The following is a 21184-nucleotide window of genomic DNA, read 5'->3' as shown; positions in this document are numbered from 1 at the left end:
AATTCATGAATTACAGGGAGATGAGGGATTTTGGCCAGGTGCCATTGTAAAGCGGGATTCCAATGGTACAAGGGAAAATGAGTTCTCGCAGGACTCAATCAATGTAAATAACTTTTCAGCAAATTTTCAGGGATTTTCTAGCTATGGGTCACTGGTTTTTGTAAAAAGCAAGGATTTGAAGCGTGGCATGCGTAGACATGTACAAAATGAACAAAAAAGTCTTGAGCAGTATGGTCTTTTGGAGAAGAATGAGTTTATTTCAGGGGTGCTTGATGAGGTGTCATTTGTGGATACTATGGATGTGCTTTTTGATATGGCAAGTGCATGCTTACAGGGTGGAAATGAAATGATAGAGGTGTCATCTGTGGAGATGTATGATATAATCCAGGAATTTGAGGGGGTGGAATGTAAAAACATGAATTGTGAGATGGATGCTCATGTTGATACAAAGTACAAAACAGTTGCAAAGAAGGTGAAACCAGTTGCCTTGCCCTTGCCACCAGGAAGCAAGGAGAAGATAGATGAAGCCTCTATGCAACCGAATCTCAGAGATTCGAAGAAAATTGGGCATAAGTTTACACAGGAAACCCTAAAAGAGCTGAAGATTGGTGAAAAGGATTTTCTGTTGCCAGTTGAAAGGGAATGCTTTGAGGAGATGCTTGTAAAACATGGGAAAGCCTTTGCTTTTCAGCCGCATGAGATAGGCTGTGTTGATCCAAGTGTAACAGCACCAATGGTAATCTTCACTGTACCACATGTGCCCTGGAACCTGCGGGGCGGATTCCAGTACCAAAGGCTTTCTTGCCAAAGCTGATGGAATTACTAAAAGAAAAGATCAGGATGGGAATTTTGGATCCATCATGCGCTCCATATTCCAACAGATGGTTTACTGTGCCAAAGAAAAATGGAACATTGCGCTTTATTCAAGACATGCAACCTGTAAACAAAGTCACAATCAGGAATGTGGGAGCAGGTCCGATTGTGGATGAGTTTGCCATAAGCATTTGCAGGGAAAGCTATATACTCTATGGGTGATCTGTATTCGCGGGATATGATCAGTTCCAGCTGGATATATAAAGCAGGGATTTGACCACAATGAAAACTCCTTTGGGATTAGTAAGGATGTGTACCTTACCACAGGGAGCCACCAACTCAGTGGCACATATGATGAATGGAATGAATAAAGTCTTGCGAGATTTCATACCGCAAATAACTATGCCTTTTCTGGATGATGTGCCAATAAAAGGCTGTGATGAGAAAGACAAAGATGGGGATTTGGATTCAAAAGGGTGCCGCAAGTTTGTGGCAAATCATATAAAGGATTGTGATATGATTCTATCCAGGCTTGAAGAAGTGAATCTTACTTTGTTTGGACTGAAATCAGTGTTTGGGGTTGGTGAAGTGCTAATAGTGGGACATCTTTGTAGTACTAGTGGACGCCGACCTTGTCCAGCCAAGATAAATGCAATACAAAGAATGAAAGAGACATGCATTAATGTTACAGAGCTAAGGAGATTTCTTGGTGCATGTGTCTTTTATGTTATTTGGATCCCACATTATGCACATATAGCAGATCCTCTTTATCAACTTTTGAGGAAAAATCAAAAATTTCTGTGGAGTGCAGTACATATTAAAGCTATGCGGAAGCTGAAATGTTTGCTCCAATCATCACCTACTCTGAGGAAGGCAAATTATGAGTGTGGCAGGCCTGTGATTGTTACAGTTGATACTAGTCCTACTGGGATAGGATGGGCAGTAGGGCAAGATGATAAGGATGATCACAGGTATGTAATCAGATTTGGAGCACAAAGGTATTAAGCATTCGACAAAGAAAATATCCGCAGATCAAGAGAGAGTTATGGGGAATAGTCACTGCTCTAAAATGTGAGAAAGAATATCTTATTGGGGCATCTGTACTTGTGGAAACTGATTGCTTGCCACTTCTTGGGATGATAGCAAGCTGTACCACTCCAGATATTGCTATGCTTAGGTGGATTGCCTATATCAAGTCACTAAATCCTGAGTTTGAGCATATTGCAGGAAAAGATAATCCAGTTGCAGATATGCTATCAAGAGCCAGGTATGAAGATGAAAAAGAGATGATTAGTGACATTGATGATGTGGGTACAAAGTTCTACACTACTGCATATGCAAAAGGGGACCATCCTTGCCTATCAAATGCACTTGAGTCTTTTACTGAGGGAATGTATGAAGGACATTGGTTGCTTATTGGTCAATACTTGAGTACTTTGACAAGACAGGAAAATTGGTCTGACTCAGAATTTAAGAGGATCCGCAGAAAAGCATATGGTTATTTTCTAAAGGATGGGTACCTCTGGAAGCATCCTAAGCATAGGAATGCTATGCCACAGAGAGTTATATGTGATAAAGAGACTCAAGGGAAGCTTGTGAAAGAATTCCATGAGAGTCTCTGGGCTGGACATCGAAGTGTGTGGGCCACCTTTACCAAAATAAAGGAAAAATATTGGTGGAAAGGAATGTACAAGGATATTTCCCAATATGTGGAAACATGCATGGAATGTCAAATGTACTCAAATGTACGACATCGTGATGGCTTGCAACCAACCTACCCGCCTGCCATGCACTACAAATGGGTAGTGGATCTAGTTACAATGCCTTTGGGAATTTGGAAGATGCGGTACATAGCACTTTCAAGAGAAGATTTGACAAATCAGGTAGAGGGGCGTGCTCTTAGAACAAAGAGTACGGAAACAGTATGCAAATTTCTCTTAGAAGATGTGATTTGTCGGTATGGTTGTGTTGGGAAAATAACAGCTCATAGGGGTGAGCTAGATGTTGAAGAAGCAAGGGAATTCTTCTCTAGAATTGGCATTAAACTGTCCCTAACATGTGCTTACAATCCTGAGGGCAATGGTAAAAGTGAGCGAGGACATCCTCCAATCATTAAAGCTTTGGCTAAGGCATGCAGAGAAAGAATGCGGGAGTGGCCAAGGCTGCTACCATATGCTTTGTGGGCTGACCGTACAACTCATAACTCAGTGACAGGATACATGCCTGCAGAATTAATGTATGGTCAGAAGCCAATAATGCCAATTGAAGAAGTGGTTCCAACTTGGAATGTATTACCCTGGATGGAAGGATTGAACAGGGAAGACCTCCTTGCATTGCGAATAAGGCAACTGGAGAGGAGGCCTGAAGATGTAGAGCTTGCTAAAGCTCGTTTGAAAGATGCAAGGTTGAAAAATAAAGAAAGGTTTGATAGAAGACACAGACTCCAGCCAAAACCTATTGAAGAAGGTGATTGGGTTCTAATGTATAATAGTAGTCTTGACAACCAGTTCACTGTTCAAAGGAAGTTTGCAAAAAGATGGTTTGGCCCTTACATTGTCAAGCATGTACATGGAAATGCCACGTATACCCTGTGTGAGCTTGATGGAACAGAAATAAAGAATCTTGTAGTAGGCAAAAGAATCAAGATGTTTAAAAGAAGGCATGATAATGATCCTTTTGATTCACAGGGAACTCAGGATGAGAGGCTTGACAGCAATAGTATGGGTATGGTTGAAGAGGAAGAGGATGATCTTCCTGGTAATGTAGAAGAAGAAGATGACATCCAGTTATATGTGGATCTTGATGATGATTTCGCACATACCAGAGGATGTGCAGGTTTAGAGGGGGTGGATGCCGTGCCATAGCACGTCTATGGTGTGAAACCATGCATATGAGACTATCAAATGCAAATCTAGATGCATGGGATTAAGTGCTATGACGAGTCATTATATGATGCCATGTACATATGTTCATATTGTAAATGAGGTCCAATAAGACGAGCTGAGGCTGAGTCAGGTCTCGAAGCTTTTGTATATGAGTGTGGTGTGAAGTATGGAGCCTTATGCTTATGGTAAGCCTTGCAGTAGGGAACACCCTTCTCAACATGTATGGAAATGTGAGAGCATGTATGATATGAGGATTGGTTTTGAAGAATACTCTTTGGAGATATCATGGAATGAGCAAAACAAGAAGAACTTTAATAAGATACTGCACACATTCAAAGTTCTTGTGTATCCTCATAGGCAGAATGATCCCTTCAATAATATCTTCATGCCCATGGATGGTGAACCTAGTGGCAGCTATGCTAGTGAGAGCTATTTCAAAATGATTCTTGTGAGTGTGGTGGTGATGGTTCTGCTGTTACTCAGACCTCATGGGTAAGTTGGAAACACTCAGTTATATACATGGTCTGCGTGGCTATGTAAATGATGGTATGAGTGGCTCGCCAAAGGGATATGTTAATGATGTTAATGGCTACCCATGTGCATAATGTGTAGTAGCTTCTTTATGGTATCGATGGGCCGAGTCAATGAATACCTCTTACGGGAGTACAAGCATGAGGGCATGCCAATGCACAAGGGAATGCATTTACGAAGACATGGAGATATATTTGAGTGAACAATTGGGGGATTCAACAAATCACATGGTCGATGTGATGACACTATGAACCTTGGAGGCATCAAGAGCAATGGAGATCAATGGAGCATTAGAGTGTCGAAGTCTTTATCGGATGCGGGAGACACAATTGGATGATCAACCTTATATTGGAGAGCTTGCCTTGATGCCAATGTTGGGAGCATCACATACCCTACTGAATGCAGATCATAACAAGATATATTATGAGGGCAGCTTGCATGGCAGCAAAAGGAGAAATATCCAAAAACAATAAAAAAGGAAAGGTGGCGCATAAGTTTTTTTTGAACTGGGGAAGTACGTGAAAATAGCTGCAAAAGTGGGTGAGCGCCCGATTTCCTTGCGGGAAAAAGAGGAAAAAAAACCAGAGAAAACGAGGGGGGGGATATATCAGAGTACAGCATGTGCAGAAGGGGGGGAACCAGTGCGCCAACTAACCAGAGAATTTAAAATACAAGAGGCGGCTACTGTTCATGGCTTGTTGGAGTTAGAATTGAAGAGCTCTTTGAGTATTATCTAGTGATATGATTTTCATTTTATATATGTACTCTGCCTTGCACGGTCTGCAGCAAAGCGACCATATGGAATTAGCAAAAATCAAGAAAAACTCGCGTTTTTTCACTTTCAGATAAGTGATGTTTTTTTTTTTAAATTTTGTTCACTAAAATCCACGATTCAAAAATCGTGTTGTTTATAAACCTTTAAAGGTTTGGAGAATAAGAAGATTTTGGGACATGTGGAATTGTGGAATAAAAGTATCAAAAATACAATAAGGCTCCTGAAAGTTGGTATTATTTTCTACTCGACCGGATTTTGGAATGCAAGTCATGGAGTTTTCTAAATCTCATGAGCATGTTATAGTTATGCCGTATGCCATCTTTTGTTTGTGAGATGTTAGAATTTAAAAGCAGGTTTTCAGGTGATAAAGAAACATCTTGAAATGATGGAATTGATGTCACTTGATGTATGGAATGTAAATGGTCACATGTATGTGGGAAATATTTGGAGATTATGTTATGCCTACATGTGATTGGTTTGAGGGATTTGGAAAAAGGAGCTAGTAAATCTATGGTTGGAAAGGGATAATCACTTGACACACAATTTATGTACAATCATCAGGCTGAATTCATAGATGTATTGAGGTGAATTTGTACATGTTTATGATATCAAAAATGGAGATGCCTTGTGATCCTTGAAGAGTTATGTGTTTGAGTTTCCTTGTGGAAATCAGAAGCTACTCTCACAGCTAGAAGTCTCGTACTTTCCCAGCGACATCGTCCACGTCACGACAGCGTGCCATATCCAAGATTCTTATCACATAAGCAAAAAATTATATAATCTCAAACAAACATTCACATGATATAAATCTCTATCAATTAAAGTATAGCATCTCAATCAATCACCATGTATATGTCTATCTCAAAGATTTTTTCATCATCACCATGCTCAAGAACATGGTTAGTCATAATGACCAAAATCCATCCAATCTAGGGCTTTCTCTGATGCTGCTTGTCCACCCAACCTCCACAATGGACATGGTGGTCATCTTGGGTTCACCTCCATCTCATCTCGTCCTCTCTGGGTTCTACCAAATGGCTACGAGAGGGCATCAATCTCGTTCAAAATCCGATGTTCCCTATCTAAGGACATTCACCCTTAATCTCATTCTCATGTTAGGTCTCATCATACACATGCATATCAATTATTCATTTCAAAACAAAGTAATCCCAAGTCATACATATCATCTCTAATCCATAATCTTTCAAGGCATGCATATTCAAATCAATCAAAATCAACTTTAAGTATAAAACATGCTTTTAATTCAAATAGTCCTTAACTTATCTTAGTCTTTTAATTCTATCAAGTCATACATGAATATTTATTTTTATTATAATTAATTATCACTTTCTAACCAACGAGATCATCTCTACTATAGCTAAGTCATAACTATGCTTATGCGTTAGTCCATCCGGTCTATATAGATAAGATAGTCAATCTTGATAGCAATCTCTAAGGCAAAGCCTGACAACTGTCTCTTTGGGAGATTAATATCTTTGAATCTATTTGGAATTAGAGAAAATTCAAAACTACAAAGTTTTAAGACTTTTAATTCTCTATAAAACATATCTCAGTGATGGTTCTCTAAAAATGAGTTCTAAGGGCATTTTGAGAACTTCCAAAATGACCAAAGTTGTGTTTTCAGCATAAAACTATCAAAAACAGCCAAGTGCCCCACTTTGCACTCAGAATAACTTTTTTTAAAAAGAAATTTGGCCTTGTAAAGTCTCATACACTCTAATGGTTTTATTTATTTAATCTCAAAAGAGTTTAAAGCAAAATAATAAAAAGAGGGTTTGTATACTTTCTCAATATATTTAATGATGTCTTGAGTGATTGGAATCCATGTCTACTCTCCAGAAGTTGTGGAAGTTCTATTTGCAAATTTGGCCAGTCTCTCGGATCTGTTGTCAGGGCTGCAACCTGCAAGAGGTATAACTTCAAAATTACCAAAACGTGTGTGGTCTACAACCCTACCTGGGCGAAATTGCCAAAATCAGCTGTGTATGAAAGTCGACTTCAAAAGTAGGTCACGTTTTACTTTTTTATCAAATTTTGATTTGCATGTCCATATACACACTTAAAGGCTGCCTTTGAGCATATTAACTAATAGAAAACTCAAACTTGAATTTTCACTTAATTTTAACACTTTGAATTTTTACTGCTAAAAAACTGTTGGAATTCATTACTGAAATCTCTGGCATCCAAAACTTAAGATTATATTTAATCATAACTTGGTTAATCTCGAAGTTATGTTGCATTATCTCCCCGCTAAGAAATCGTCGTCCTCGACGATAAAAACATCTTATCCTCAATCATTAGACCTTGAGAAATAGTTTTTCTTATTCAACTATTATAGTAATTGAGAAGGCGTATGCTTTTAACTTTCAAGAAAACTATAAATATTCATATGTCCTCGTCACTCATGAGATTTCTTCCAGTAGTCTTGGAACGAACGACTTGACCACTTTCTTATCTAAGATCTCAACTTGATACAATAAATAAGCTCTTAACTTGATTCTTCATTTCTTACCTATCTCTTGGATAAAATCAACATGCTCGATAATCACTGCATTTATTCGACTCTCAATATTAGAGCATTCTTTTCTCTCAGTATTGTGCTCTCTTTCATTTATATCTTTGATAGATCTCTCAGTATTGTGCTCTCTTTCATTTATATCTTTGATAGATCTTATCTTGAATAAACAATTTTATGTGTTAAGCTAATCATGTGTACGTTAGAGTTTAGCTCCTAAACTCTAGAGTAAGAGTATTCAAGTCTTAATTCCATAAAACTTAACTCCAAATAAGAAACTAGATAGATCTTAAGTCATTATACAAAGTAACTTTATCTTATAAATCAGTCATTATCCATGTCATAAATAAGCCTTCTTGGAATCACAACTTAATAAACAATAATAAATCTCATGAAAAATATTATTGTCGCATTGTTTTAAACTTCAAGGTATCAAACAATTTGCAAACTCTTATTTTCACTTTGCTTGTAGCTTTAGACTTAGTCAAATTTCTTCCACAAGAAGAGAGCGATCATGTATTCTTTCTTCAATGAATGAAGCTTAGAAAGCGAAACACTTTCAAACTTTACAAACAAATGTGGTTACATAATCTTTCTATTGATGGACTTGTAACCTCCACAATAGATATAGATTTTCCAACCTACACTTATTAACTTCACAATGATAACTTACTATTTAATAAGCAAATAGTATACTACATGAAAATTTAATCCTTTTCTTGCTCTACTTCAAAGCAGACATCATTCTAAATTCTACATCACATCTTTGACCCTATAATCAATAATCTTTACCATCATCTCCAATCATATAAACCCGCTTCTCTCATGACACAATGATAACTTACTATTTAATAAGCAAATAGTATACTACATGAAATCCTTTTCTTGCTCTGCTTCAAAGCAGACATCATTCTAAATTCTACATCACATCTTTGACCCTATAATCAATAATTTTTACCATCATCTCCAATCATATAAACCCGCTTCTCATGACACAATATCTTGGCCTTCTAAGCGCACTAACCAATCTATCCCTAATATGGCATCATATCTTCCCAAAGCCAACACATGGAAATCAGCTTTTCACTTGAGATTGCCTATGAAAGAAAAGCATATTCTTAACATACTCCTTACACGTCGATTGCTTTCTCAAAGCAAGCTCTACCATTATTAATATTCTTTTGGTAAAATTCAGTTATTTTTAATTGTTTTACCACGTGGGGTGATTGAAAACTATGCAAGCTTCCCGAGTCAACACTTGAAATACATTATTCAAAATCTTGATAGGAATATTAATAATTGAAGCTCTGTTTTTAGTCTTACCTGCATCAACAACAGCATTGACATGTGCATATTCTTCACTCTCCTCAGCCATAGCTAAAGGAATGACGTGTGCATATTCTCCAATCTCCTTGGCCATAGTTATAGTAGCATCTTTTGCTCTTGCTTCACGAGCGTTGTCATTACTTAAAAATCCATGTATATTCTCTTGCATACTCTACCTTGGTTTCTTATCTCCTAAAGTTAATCCCTCACGTACCTCACGTGATGTTGGCTTGTTTTTGAACTCAAAAGTTATATGCCCCTTTTTTAGACAACGAAAACATAGGCCTTCATGCCACACCTTTTCTACCATCTCTGGGGACAAGTATGTGAAAGACCGGTTACCATTCTTCTTCTCACATCCATCTACATTCTCTTAATCTACATAAAATTTTTCCTTCTCGTTGACCCTTTATATCATCAAAATTTAGACGATCATGCATCTCCCCATCTTCTCGATCACCCCCGTCTTCTTCATTAAATTGCAAATCCATGGAAGCTTGAGCTTGAGTGCATGGTCTACAACCGAGCAGCACGGGCGAAATCCTGCATAGATCTGTCCTTTCTCTTCCTCTACTTCCTCAACTATGGTGACTGCTCTGGCTGCTGGCTGCTGCTGCAGTCTGAGGCGAAACTCTCTCTCTTTGGTTATTCCAATGCTGGGAGGGAGTTCGGAGGTTGCTTTGCATGGAGGCTGCAGGGGCTGAGTTGGCACTCTTCTTGGGTTACCCTGATTCTGGCGCGGGGGACCCTGATTGGACTGCAATGAAGGAGTCAGTCTCTGAACTCTAGGACTCTGGCTTCCTTGGCCCATCGAAGGAGATGGGCAATCCTTAAGATGGTGCCCAAATCCCTGACATCCAAAGCATCTGTTCTCGCTTCGAAGCTCTTCCCTTTGCATTCTGGAGAGAGCCGGAGTTCCTGAGAATGTACTTCGGCGGGGGAAAGGTCTTCCTTCATTTCTGAAGCTTCCCGTCTCCACATTCTGGTTAGGACCTTGGTGTCTCTTTGGAGGTGGAAAGTTGGAAGAACTTCCCGGTGTCTGAAATCTTTTAAAGAATGAGGGAATTGGCTTTGGCGGGACTTTCACGATGAAGGCTTTGGCAAAGTCCTTCACCATTCTGACAACTTCTGCCATGGACACTGGCTTGGCATTCTTGACCAGTGTGTCCACCAAGGGTTTGTTCATTCCCCGAATGAACCTGGCCATGAGTTGCTCTTCATCTCTAGAGGTGGTGAATATTTGAGTAGAAGAACGAAGGCCTGGTGATATTCCTCGATGGTTTTGCTCCCCTGCTCTAGCTCTAAGAATTTGTTCATTTTGGTTTCCAAGGGGAACAAAATCTCTTCCTCAAATAGGTTTTAAGGTCGTTCCAGGACTGAGTATTCCTGTCCAGACAGTTGGTGTCACAATGGTTCCTCCATGCTACCTTGGCTGTTTCCACTATTTTTAGCCTGGCAAGAGCCATTTTGCTTCACTCATTGTAGCCTGTGATGTCAAAATATTCTTCCATAGCCTCCACCCATTTCTCCACAGCCTTGCCCAGGTTCTCCCCTTCTCCTTTTGAAGGGACATCTTGGCTGAGTTCTATGAAGAGCCTTGCGAACATCGGGGTCAAGCTCATCATCTTCAGAGAGAGGGTCTGGCTGACAGCCACGGTTTCCTCGTCTCATGATTCTGTCAAAAATGATATATTATTAAATTTTTATTTTGATATCATCCACGAGATCCTAAGACTTAAGGGATTTGGAAAATAATTTCTTAAACAAGATAAATGATCTTATTGGAGATCTATGACATATGTCCGGTAACAGATTTTTCTTTATCAGTTCATCTATAAACAATCACTTATATAACAGGGAATTTTTCTTTATCAGTTCGTCTATAAACAATCACTTATACAACAGGGAATTTTTCTCCAGAAAACATTTCTTTATTTATATAAAAGTTGCAATATGTACATAGAGTAGCTTGGCTCCAGAAATCAAAATCTCCTCGGGAGACGCATAAGACGGCAGTACTGGGCCATAGCCATACCCTGATACAAACATTCTCTTGATGCCAAGGGAGCTATTATCTTCTCCTTAGGAATAAAGTGACTAAGGAATCTGTAGATTCGGCATGAAAGTCTGAAATTTCGAGGCGTTGAATGATATAGAATGACACCATGTACCACTTTCAGCTTCATCTGAATCATGGCCAATGAGAAGTTCTACCTCAGCATTGCACGCTAGTCGCAAGAGGCATGGACATACTGCCCTGCAAACCACTTATGCTATCATCTCTCCGTTGGGTCAGGAAAATGATGGATGTAGATGGATGTAGATGTGGAAATGGATGTATGGATATAGATGTGAATGTGGATGTATGGATGTGGATGTGGATGTGGATGTATGAATGTGGATGTGGATGTGAAAATAGATGTGGATATGGATGTATGGATGTGGATGTGGATGTGGATGTATGAATGTGGATGTGGATGTGGATGTATGAATGTGGATGTGAAAATGGATGTATGGATGTAGATGTGGATGTGGATGTGGATGTATGGATGTGGATGTGGATGTGGATGTATGAATGTGGATGTGGATGTATGAATGTGGATGTGAAAATGGATGTATGGATGTAGATGTGGATGTGGATGTGGATGTGGATATGGATGTATGGATGTGGATGTGGATGTGGATGTATGAATGTGGATGTGAAAATGGATGTATGGATGTAGATGTGGATGTGGATGTGGATGTATGAATGTGGATGTAGATGTGGATGTGGATGTGGATGTATGGATGTGGATGTGGATGTGGATGTGGATGTATGAATGTGGATGTGGATGTATGAATGTGGATGTGAAAATGGATGTATGGATGTAGATGTGGATGTGGATGTACAAATGTGGATGTGTATGTGGAATAATGAATGCGAATATGTATGTGAATGGATATGGCATCGATATGAGCGAATGGATGAGATGAGATGTCATGTGAATCAGAATGTGAATGAATGATATAAGATGTGAATGAATGAGATGTAATGAGAAATGGATGTGATGAGACGTAATGTAATTTAAGAAAGATAGGAATGGATGTTATGTGAAGTGAATGAATTTGATGTGATGGGATGGAAAATGATGTATCTGGTTAAGAATGGATACGCATATGATTTGGAATTGGGTTAAGTAATATGGATTGATGTGGAACAATCTGGAAAGATGAGAGTTCATTATAGAAACTGTATTTGTGAACTGTTTGTAAATGATTGTTTTATGTCAAGAATGCTAGGGAAGCATTTTGACTGTCTTGAGAAGGTGGTCGTGGAGACCTACCTGATAAAGTTGCAACAGCTGGACGGAGAGTCAACGGAGGACGTCTCGTGTAACAAGGTCGACCGAGTTCTTGACCAGCCTCGGTTTGATTTAAATGGTGAGCTTCCGGTACGGTGGATGAGGGACCAAGGAAGCGGCCTATGAGTGAAGCGCTAGGTGACCTGCGCGAAGGATCCTAGAGGGTGCTGACCATACAGTGCTCGGGCTCTGGGTCGCCAAAGATACCCACACGTGCGTCGTGGAAGATATTGGAACAAGGAGTAAGAGTTGTTTTCTGAAATCGAGTATGGATCTGGTTGATTGACCTTGCTGGTCCTCAACTGATGAGTCCATAGCTCTCTTGTATGGATCTGTTGGTTGATCTTGCTCATCTTCAACGAGGATTCCATCTTGATTTTTATAAGTGAATATTTGCCGGGTACTATGAGCTAGGAACTATCGAAAAGGCCCCTAAGAACAGGTGGTGAGCGTTCTAGTTGCCAATGATGCCATAGATACTCCGATGAAGGAATGATTGGACATTAAGATTCAACCGGATACTTGGAAGTTTATGATCAGTAACACTATGATTTCATTAAATGACTGATTTAAATACAGTTGAATCTGGGAAAAAGGCAATTTCATTAAATGACTGATTTAAATACAGTTGAATCTGGGAAAAAGGCAATTTCATATTGGGTGTGTAAGTGGTGTGACTGGAGTTAAATTTGCTTGAAAATACAGCTAGGGGTCCTGGGAACTCTTTTCCCTGGTACCCGAGATAAAACCTAACCAAATTATAAATTGGATCCCATCACCACACTGGTTGGGCGGTTGGCTAACCCATGGGACTGGATGGGTTTGGACTGATGGATCAGTAAAATGAGACTCAATTTCTATTGTAGTAGGCTAGATGAAGTAAATCCCGGATAGTAATTGTTCTATGGAAAAAGGAATCAACGGCTGTGCCTCTCGATGGGGAAAAAAGCGTTGATCTCTATGATCCAAGTGCAAGTTTCTTCCTTGACCTGACCAAGTGACTAGGTTCGGTTGGATCAGTAATGACCCTGACTACGTTAGAGTAAAATTTTATCTTGGAGGAATCGCCTGTGCTTTCCGGGCAAGGGAAGTTTTTTCTAAGTTCGGTTTGGAAGAACCGAGGAATTAGTCACCTGTCCAGATTGTTGAAAATACAAGTAAATAGGGTGTGTGTGTGGGAACAAGCTCTTGGATAGAGGCTGTAAAAGAGGAGATGTAATTGTGAAAGAACCTATGAAAAGGTTAGGAGAATCTACTGGGAGAGAATAATGGGTAGCATGAGGGAATTTAGGAGTGTGGAGATATTCTGGGAGATATTCAGGGAAAAGAGAAGAGGTGGAGAGAATCAGGCAAGAGGTGGAGATATTCAGGGAGTGAATCATGGAGAAATCAAGGGGATTTGATGCTTGATGTAAACACTATAAATTGAGGCATAGCCCTAATGAGAATTTGCTGGTTTTTGAGTATCCATGCCTACATTAATCTATGTGCTAATTATTTACTAATTATGTCTTAATTATTTCTTAATCACTTTGATAATTATGTTGATTCTAGTGTTTGATCCACCATAGCTCATCATTTTGCTCAAATTTCAACATGGTATCAGAGCCATGCCTAGAATCAACCAGATTTATGAGCCCATTAGTGAATTAATTAGGATTAGTAAAATAATTAGCAAAAAATCAATTTTTTAGTAAGCTTTCACTCTTCCCCTTCACCCCCAGCCAGTGGAGGGTCTCTAGCACTTAGCACACTTCAAATTAGGTCATAAGCTTCTAGCTTAAGCTAGCCAACACCCCTGGCTACCAGCCCATCGAAACGGCGCAGCAAACCGCCAAAGGAATTAGGAGAAATCGCGATTTTCGCCGGCGCTTATTTTCTGAGATGTTTGTGACATTGCAACTTCCACAAGTCAAAGCTCTCTAATTCCTCTTAGCCCAAGGGGTAATCAAGCATGCTCTACAAGCTGGTGAAGTCAGAATTGAGTTTCATCAAGTCTACAGTGAGATCCAAGCTCTTCATCAAATCTGCAGGTGACTTTGGTAAAACAGAGATTAAGCTTTCATTATTTGGTCAAATCTTGTGTTTCTTGGCTTAATCCTCTACTAGACTCATTGCTATTGATGCCTTTGAAAGCATTTGAGCTCATTTGAAGTGGAAGGCACCAGATCTGAGCTCCCCGCATACTCTGTTTTCTGCACACAAACCAGAGCATTAATTTGCTAATCAGTGATTAATCAGTGCTAATCACTGTACTTTGGTGCAATTGAGGGTTCAAATTAACCATTAGGTATCTGATACAGATCCCTATAACTTCAGATTTCAAATCGGAGTTGGTTTGATACTCCAACCATCCCGTACAAATTGGTTACTCTCAATTTAATGTAATTTCCGGTGATTTTATGCTGATAAAATTGTTGTAATCATCTATTAAACACCAGATTGAGTTGTAAAAGGGTAGACACTGCCCTTGAATCTTGAATTTGGATCAAGAGGTAAGACCCCCTTCACATCACCATGAATTCAGCACAGGAAATAGCCAAATTTAATGGAGAACAGTTTTATACATGGCAAACAAAAACCATGTATTTGCTGATGAGGAAAAATCTGTGGGGATTAGTTGAAGGGAGAGATGAATGCCCAGAGAGAGGGGAAAATGAGTGGAAGAGTAGGAATGAAAAAGCATTGGGGCTTATTGCACTCAGTTTAAATGATGAGATCATTCATCATATCACAGGGATACAGTGGGCAAAAGATGCATGGGATGAACTCAATAAATTATTTGGTACACAAGCAAAAAATTCCAAGATAAATTTGTTAATGCAATTCTACAAACTGGACATGAAGGAAAGTGAACCTTTAATCACACACTTGAACAAATATAAAAGCATTAAGCTATTGGCAAAAAGGTAGAAGATGATGAAGCATTAGCTGTACTTTTGAAGAGTGTGGACAAAGGAGATTATGAAAACATTGTAGCAACACTAAAGAATGTACCTGAACTGAAGATACACGAGATAGAAGCAGCTCTACTAGAGCAAGAGAGCAGAGGCAAAGAGAAGAAAGAGCTCGACTCAACAGCAGGAGAGGAAAAAGCATTCTTCACCCGAGGAGGATTCTCTCGAGGACGAGGACGAGGAAGAGGCAGAGTAGGAGGGAGGACCTTCACTTGCCACAAATGTGGAAAGCCAGGACACATGGCGAGAGACTGCCTACAGCAAACCCAGTGAAGAAGGAACGACATCGGCAAACTTCATGGAGGCTCCAAGGGAAGTGGAGTCGGATCATCTTTTCTGAGAGAGAGAGAGAGAGAACCCACAACCCAATGTAACCTGCCCCAACAAAGTAAAACCACCTCTGAACCACCGATGATGTAGGCCAAGTGGTAGATGTATGTGTGAACACTTTAGTCAAGGTCACGGGCACTTATAGTAGCCTTGGACACATAGAGAGAGAGAGTGTCAAGGACTATGGAGTTTAGGGACTTGAGGCACTGGTCGCGGGCTATCAAGTAAGAGGGAAACTTGATACAGGGTCCAGGTGTGTTAGGATTATTCACTTGAGGGGAGGTGTTGAAAATACAAGTGAATAGGGTGTGTGTGTGGGAACAAGCTCTTGGATAGAGGCTGTAAAAGAGGAGATGTAATTGTGAAAGAACCTATGAAAAGGTTAGGAGAATCTACTGGGAGAGAATAATGGGTAGCATGAGGGAATTTAGGAGTGTGGAGATATTCTGGGAGATATTCAGGGAAAAGAGAAGAGGTGGAGAGAATCAGGCAAGAGGTGGAGATATTCAGGGAGTGAATCATGGAGAAATCAAGGGGATTTGATGCTTGATGTAAACACTATAAATTGAGGCATAGCCCTAATGAGAATTTGCTGGTTTTTGAGTATCCATGCCTACATTAATCTATGTGCTAATTATTCACTAATTACGTCTTAATTATTTCTTAATCACTTTGATAATTATGTTGATTCTAGTGTTTGATCCACCATAGCTCATCATTTTGCTCAAATTTCAACATGGTATCAGAGCCATGCCTAGAATCAACCAGATTTATGAGCCCATTAGTGAATTAATTAGGATTAGTAAAATAATTAGCAAAAAATCAATTTTTTAGTAAGCTTTCACTCTTCCCCTTCACCCCCAGCCAGTGGAGGGTCTCTAGCACTTAGCACACTTCAAATTAGGTCATAAGCTTCTAGCTTAAGCTAGCCAACACCCCTGGCTACCAGCCCATCGAAACGGCGCAGCAAACCGCCAAAGGAATTAGGAGAAATCGCGATTTTCGTCGGCGCTTATTTTCTGAGATGTTTGTGACATTGCAACTTCCACAAGTCAAAGCTCTCTAATTCCTCTTAGCCCAAGGGGTAATCAAGCATGCTCTACAAGCTGGTGAAGTCAGAATTGAGTTTCATCAAGTCTACAGTGAGATCCAAGCTCTTCATCAAATCTGCAGGTGACTTTGGTAAAACAGAGATTAAGCTTTCATTATTTGGTCAAATCTTGTGTTTCTTGGCTTAATCCTCTACTAGACTCATTGCTATTGATGCCTTTGAAAGCATTTGAGCTCATTTGAAGTGGAAGGCACCAGATCTGAGCTCCCCGCATACTCTGTTTTTTGCACACAAACCAGAGCATTAATTTGCTAATCAGTGATTAATCAGTGCTAATCACTGTACTTTGGTGCAATTGAGGGTTCAAATTAACCATTAGGTATCTGATACAGATCCCTATAACTTCAGATTTCAAATCGGAGTTGGTTTGATACTCCAACCATCCCGTACAAATTGGTTACTCTCAATTTAATGTAATTTCCGGTGATTTTATGCTGATAAAATTGTTGTAATCATCTATTAAACACCAGATTGAGTTGTAAAAGGGTAGACACTGCCCTTGAATCTTGAATTTGGATCAAGAGGTAAGACCCCCTTCACATCACCATGAATTCAGCACAGGAAATAGCCAAATTTAATGGAGAACAGTTTTATACATGGCAAACAAAAACCATGTATTTGCTGATGAGGAAAAATCTGTGGGGATTAGTTGAAGGGAGAGATGAATGCCCAGAGAGAGGGGAAAATGAGTGGAAGAGTAGGAATGAAAAAGCATTGGGGCTTATTGCACTCAGTTTAAATGATGAGATCATTCATCATATCACAGGGATACAGTGGGCAAAAGATGCATGGGATGAACTCAATAAATTATTTGGTACACAAGCAAAAAATTCCAAGATAAATTTGTTAATGCAATTCTACAAACTGGACATGAAGGAAAGTGAACCTTTAATCACACACTTGAACAAATATAAAAGCATTAAGCTATTGGCAAAAAGGTAGAAGATGATGAAGCATTAGCTGTACTTTTGAAGAGTGTGGACAAAGGAGATTATGAAAACATTGTAGCAACACTAAAGAATGTACCTGAACTGAAGATACACGAGATAGAAGCAGCTCTACTAGAGCAAGAGAGCAGAGGCAAAGAGAAGAAAGAGCTCGACTCAACAGCAGGAGAGGAAAAAGCATTCTTCACCCGAGGAGGATTCTCTCGAGGACGAGGACGAGGAAGAGGCAGAGTAGGAGGGAGGACCTTCACTTGCCACAAATGTGGAAAGCCAGGACACATGGCGAGAGACTGCCTACAGCAAACCCAGTGAAGAAGGAACGACATCGGCAAACTTCATGGAGGCTCCAAGGGAAGTGGAGTCGGATCATCTTTTCTGAGAGAGAGAGAGAGAGAACCCACAACCCAATGTAACCTGCCCCAACAAAGTAAAACCACCTCTGAGCCACCGATGATGTAGGCCAAGTGGTAGATGTATGTGTGAACACTTTAGTCAAGGTCACGGGCACTTATAGTAGCCTTGGACACATAGAGAGAGAGAGTGTCAAGGACTATGGAGTTTAGGGACTTGAGGCACTGGTCGCGGGCTATCAAGTAAGAGGGAAACTTGATACAGGGTCCAGGTGTGTTAGGATTATTCACTTGAGGGGAGGTGTTGAAAATACAAGTGAATAGGGTGTGTGTGTGGGAACAAGCTCTTGGATAGAGGCTGTAAAAGAGGAGATGTAATTGTGAAAGAACCTATGAAAAGGTTAGGAGAATCTACTGGGAGAGAATAATGGGTAGCATGAGGGAATTTAGGAGTGTGGAGATATTCTGGGAGATATTCAGGGAAAAGAGAAGAGGTGGAGAGAATCAGGCAAGAGGTGGAGATATTCAGGGAGTGAATCATGGAGAAATCAAGGGGATTTGATGCTTGATGTAAACACTATAAATTGAGGCATAGCCCTAATGAGAATTTGCTGGTTTTTGAGTATCCATGCCTACATTAATCTATGTGCTAATTATTCACTAATTACGTCTTAATTATTTCTTAATCACTTTGATAATTATGTTGATTCTAGTGTTTGATCCACCATAGCTCATCATTTTGCTCAAATTTCAACACAGATATCCGTGGGCGAGGCCCCGAGTGTAGGACCCTGCCCCACGCAAGATGTGCTACTTTCGCTGCTAGCACCCAGAATCCGTTGCATGGTGGGGACAGGGATCTTACACATTCTTTGGGGGAGAGAGAGAGAAATGCTTTTAAAAAAACATTATAATTTAAGCATAAATGGAAATTTATGTGTTTTATCACTACAATTCATTAAAGAACTTCAATTGTATTAAAAAGCCATTCAATCGAATGTTTCTCAAGCTTGAGAGGGGTTGAGAAGAGAGAAACATTTGGAGATTTTAAAAAAAAGACCATAAACCACAATTTACCTCCTAGATTGCTTGATTCTTTAATCAAAGTAGAGGCCCCCAACCAATCAGTTGGATTAATCCTATTGGTTCATAGGAACCTTAATTCAAAATTTTCAGAAAATCTTGACCCTTAGGCTAATGTCTTCTAAATCATTTTTAATTAATTCCAATTGCACCTTGGAAAATCTATTTTGATTTTCTGTTTCAGGAAAATATTTTTTTTGATATTTGTAGAATTTATTTATCCAAAAATATCCCAATATTGATTTACCACTCTCTAGAATTTTTTTATCTCACTAGGCCAAACAAGGAAAAATAATATTTTCTTGTATTCACAAACATAGAATGATCACAAGGGATTGAAGTAGAGGCTTATTTGTCATTCAGGCTGAGGAGGAATCTTACACTTTTTCTAGTAAAACTTATATGAGACACCACACAACATGGACCGTTTTGCAGATATCCCCTCTTTCCGAGAAGCTGGTCCCTCCCCCAATGCAACTCAGCAGAATACACTGAATACCATCCACTGGCACAATCAAGTAGTTTTCACTCTAGGTAGGCCTACGTTGAAAGCATCCATGCACCCCATGGCAACATGCCAAATTTTGCCTTGGGATTTTCACACATGGCTAGAGAGCTGATCACGCAGATGACGGATTGCATCTACTATCGTTGACAAGAAGTGGCTGAAGTTTCATAGGCAGCAGATGCTGCTAGAGCCAAGGTATAGGAGAGATGGGTCTCTGAAGACCTCTACCAAGTCAATCTTTGCAACTTCCAGCTCTACAAAGCAAATTTGATGAGAAAACTGAGCAGCTCTAGCATGCCCTTGCCCAAATTACAAACCTCCAGCAACAACTCTAATAGGCACATGAAGCTGCTCAACGGGCACATCATGAGTTGTCGGTCATGGATAACCTTGCCCAAGAATCCCAAGATCGAGCCAAGGCTGAAGAGGAGGCCCTTGAACAAACCAAGCTAGACTTTCAGTGATATCGGAAGTCTCAACAGACACCATCCACCACCAGCTGGAGGAGCAACTTAGCAACGCCGAAGCCCAAGCAACATAGCCACCTTCCACCCCCTCTCTGCTCCTTCCTCCAATACCTTGGATTGCAAGGTGGATGCATTGATGGATATAGCCACCACGAAGCTCCTTGCCCTTACCCTCCCCCCACAAAGCCCATACTAGCTCATTGACCTCCACTTCAGGAGCGTCCGACTCAACCTCCTCTAGCACAACCTCTACATGGACAAGCCCCTCTCTCGACAGAATTACACATACCTTCTTACCAATCTCCCTATCTCTAGTATCACCCTCATCCCCCACTTCTTCTTTCAGGGCCTTCTCTCTTTCCACCACCCCCATGACTTCTACAAGCTCCCTCACAAGCCAATTTGACTAGCTCGGGTCTCCTCCTCCGACCCCATAGAGCTTACAAACCTATCTGTCTAGATGGTCTCTGCCCATACCCCTACCTCTCCCAGCTTTCGATCGAGCCTCTGAATTATTTACAGAATATTGGCTGGCATGTGGTGAATAGCGCATATCTCTCCCTCTATGCCGATGCTCTTCCCCCCTATTCCACCGAGGGCCTCCTCATTTTATACCACGGGTGCCATGAGTAGATGAAAGTGATGGCCGCCACTGGTATATGCCAGTTTGATGATTTTCACGTCGCCTTCCCTATATTGAGTTCTTCTCCGAAAAGGAGCTGAAGCTACAGAAGCTCTTTTCAGAGCCCACATCCCCGCAGATGCCACCCAGTAGCTCCTCCCCCTGACGACCAAGATGGTGGCGACGACAGCCCCACCATGGAAATCTCCCACCCCCACGACCTTCCTCTCTCCCACCTCCCCCTCCACCACCTGGTTCCTCTTCCCCCCATACCTGCACCCACCCCACCATCCCCACCCCCCTTGGCATGTCCACCCTCCCACTCTTCCATCCACAACCTTTGTCTCCCCCCATTCCCTCCCCCACCCCACCCTCACCACCCTTTCTATCACTGCAGTTGAGAATGCACACCACATTCCGTGACCTTTCATCCACCTCCACAAAACCCCCACCCCTCTTTGACACACAAGCCGCCTCGCCATGGGATCCTCCACCTTGAGCACCCCTACACCCCTTTGTCGACACAACAACCCTCCCCACAAAACCTCAAAGAGGGTGAGATTCTACCGCTGCCACCACTGGAGCATTAGGAGGTCGACACT

This window comes from Cibotium barometz, chromosome 56 (genome assembly GCF_041138505.1).
Source record: "Cibotium barometz isolate CiBa-2024 chromosome 56, ASM4113850v1, whole genome shotgun sequence".
NCBI lineage: Eukaryota > Viridiplantae > Streptophyta > Polypodiopsida > Cyatheales > Cibotiaceae > Cibotium > Cibotium barometz.
The sequence above is the reverse complement of the archived record's forward strand: the minus strand, read 5'-3'. Positions refer to the sequence as shown.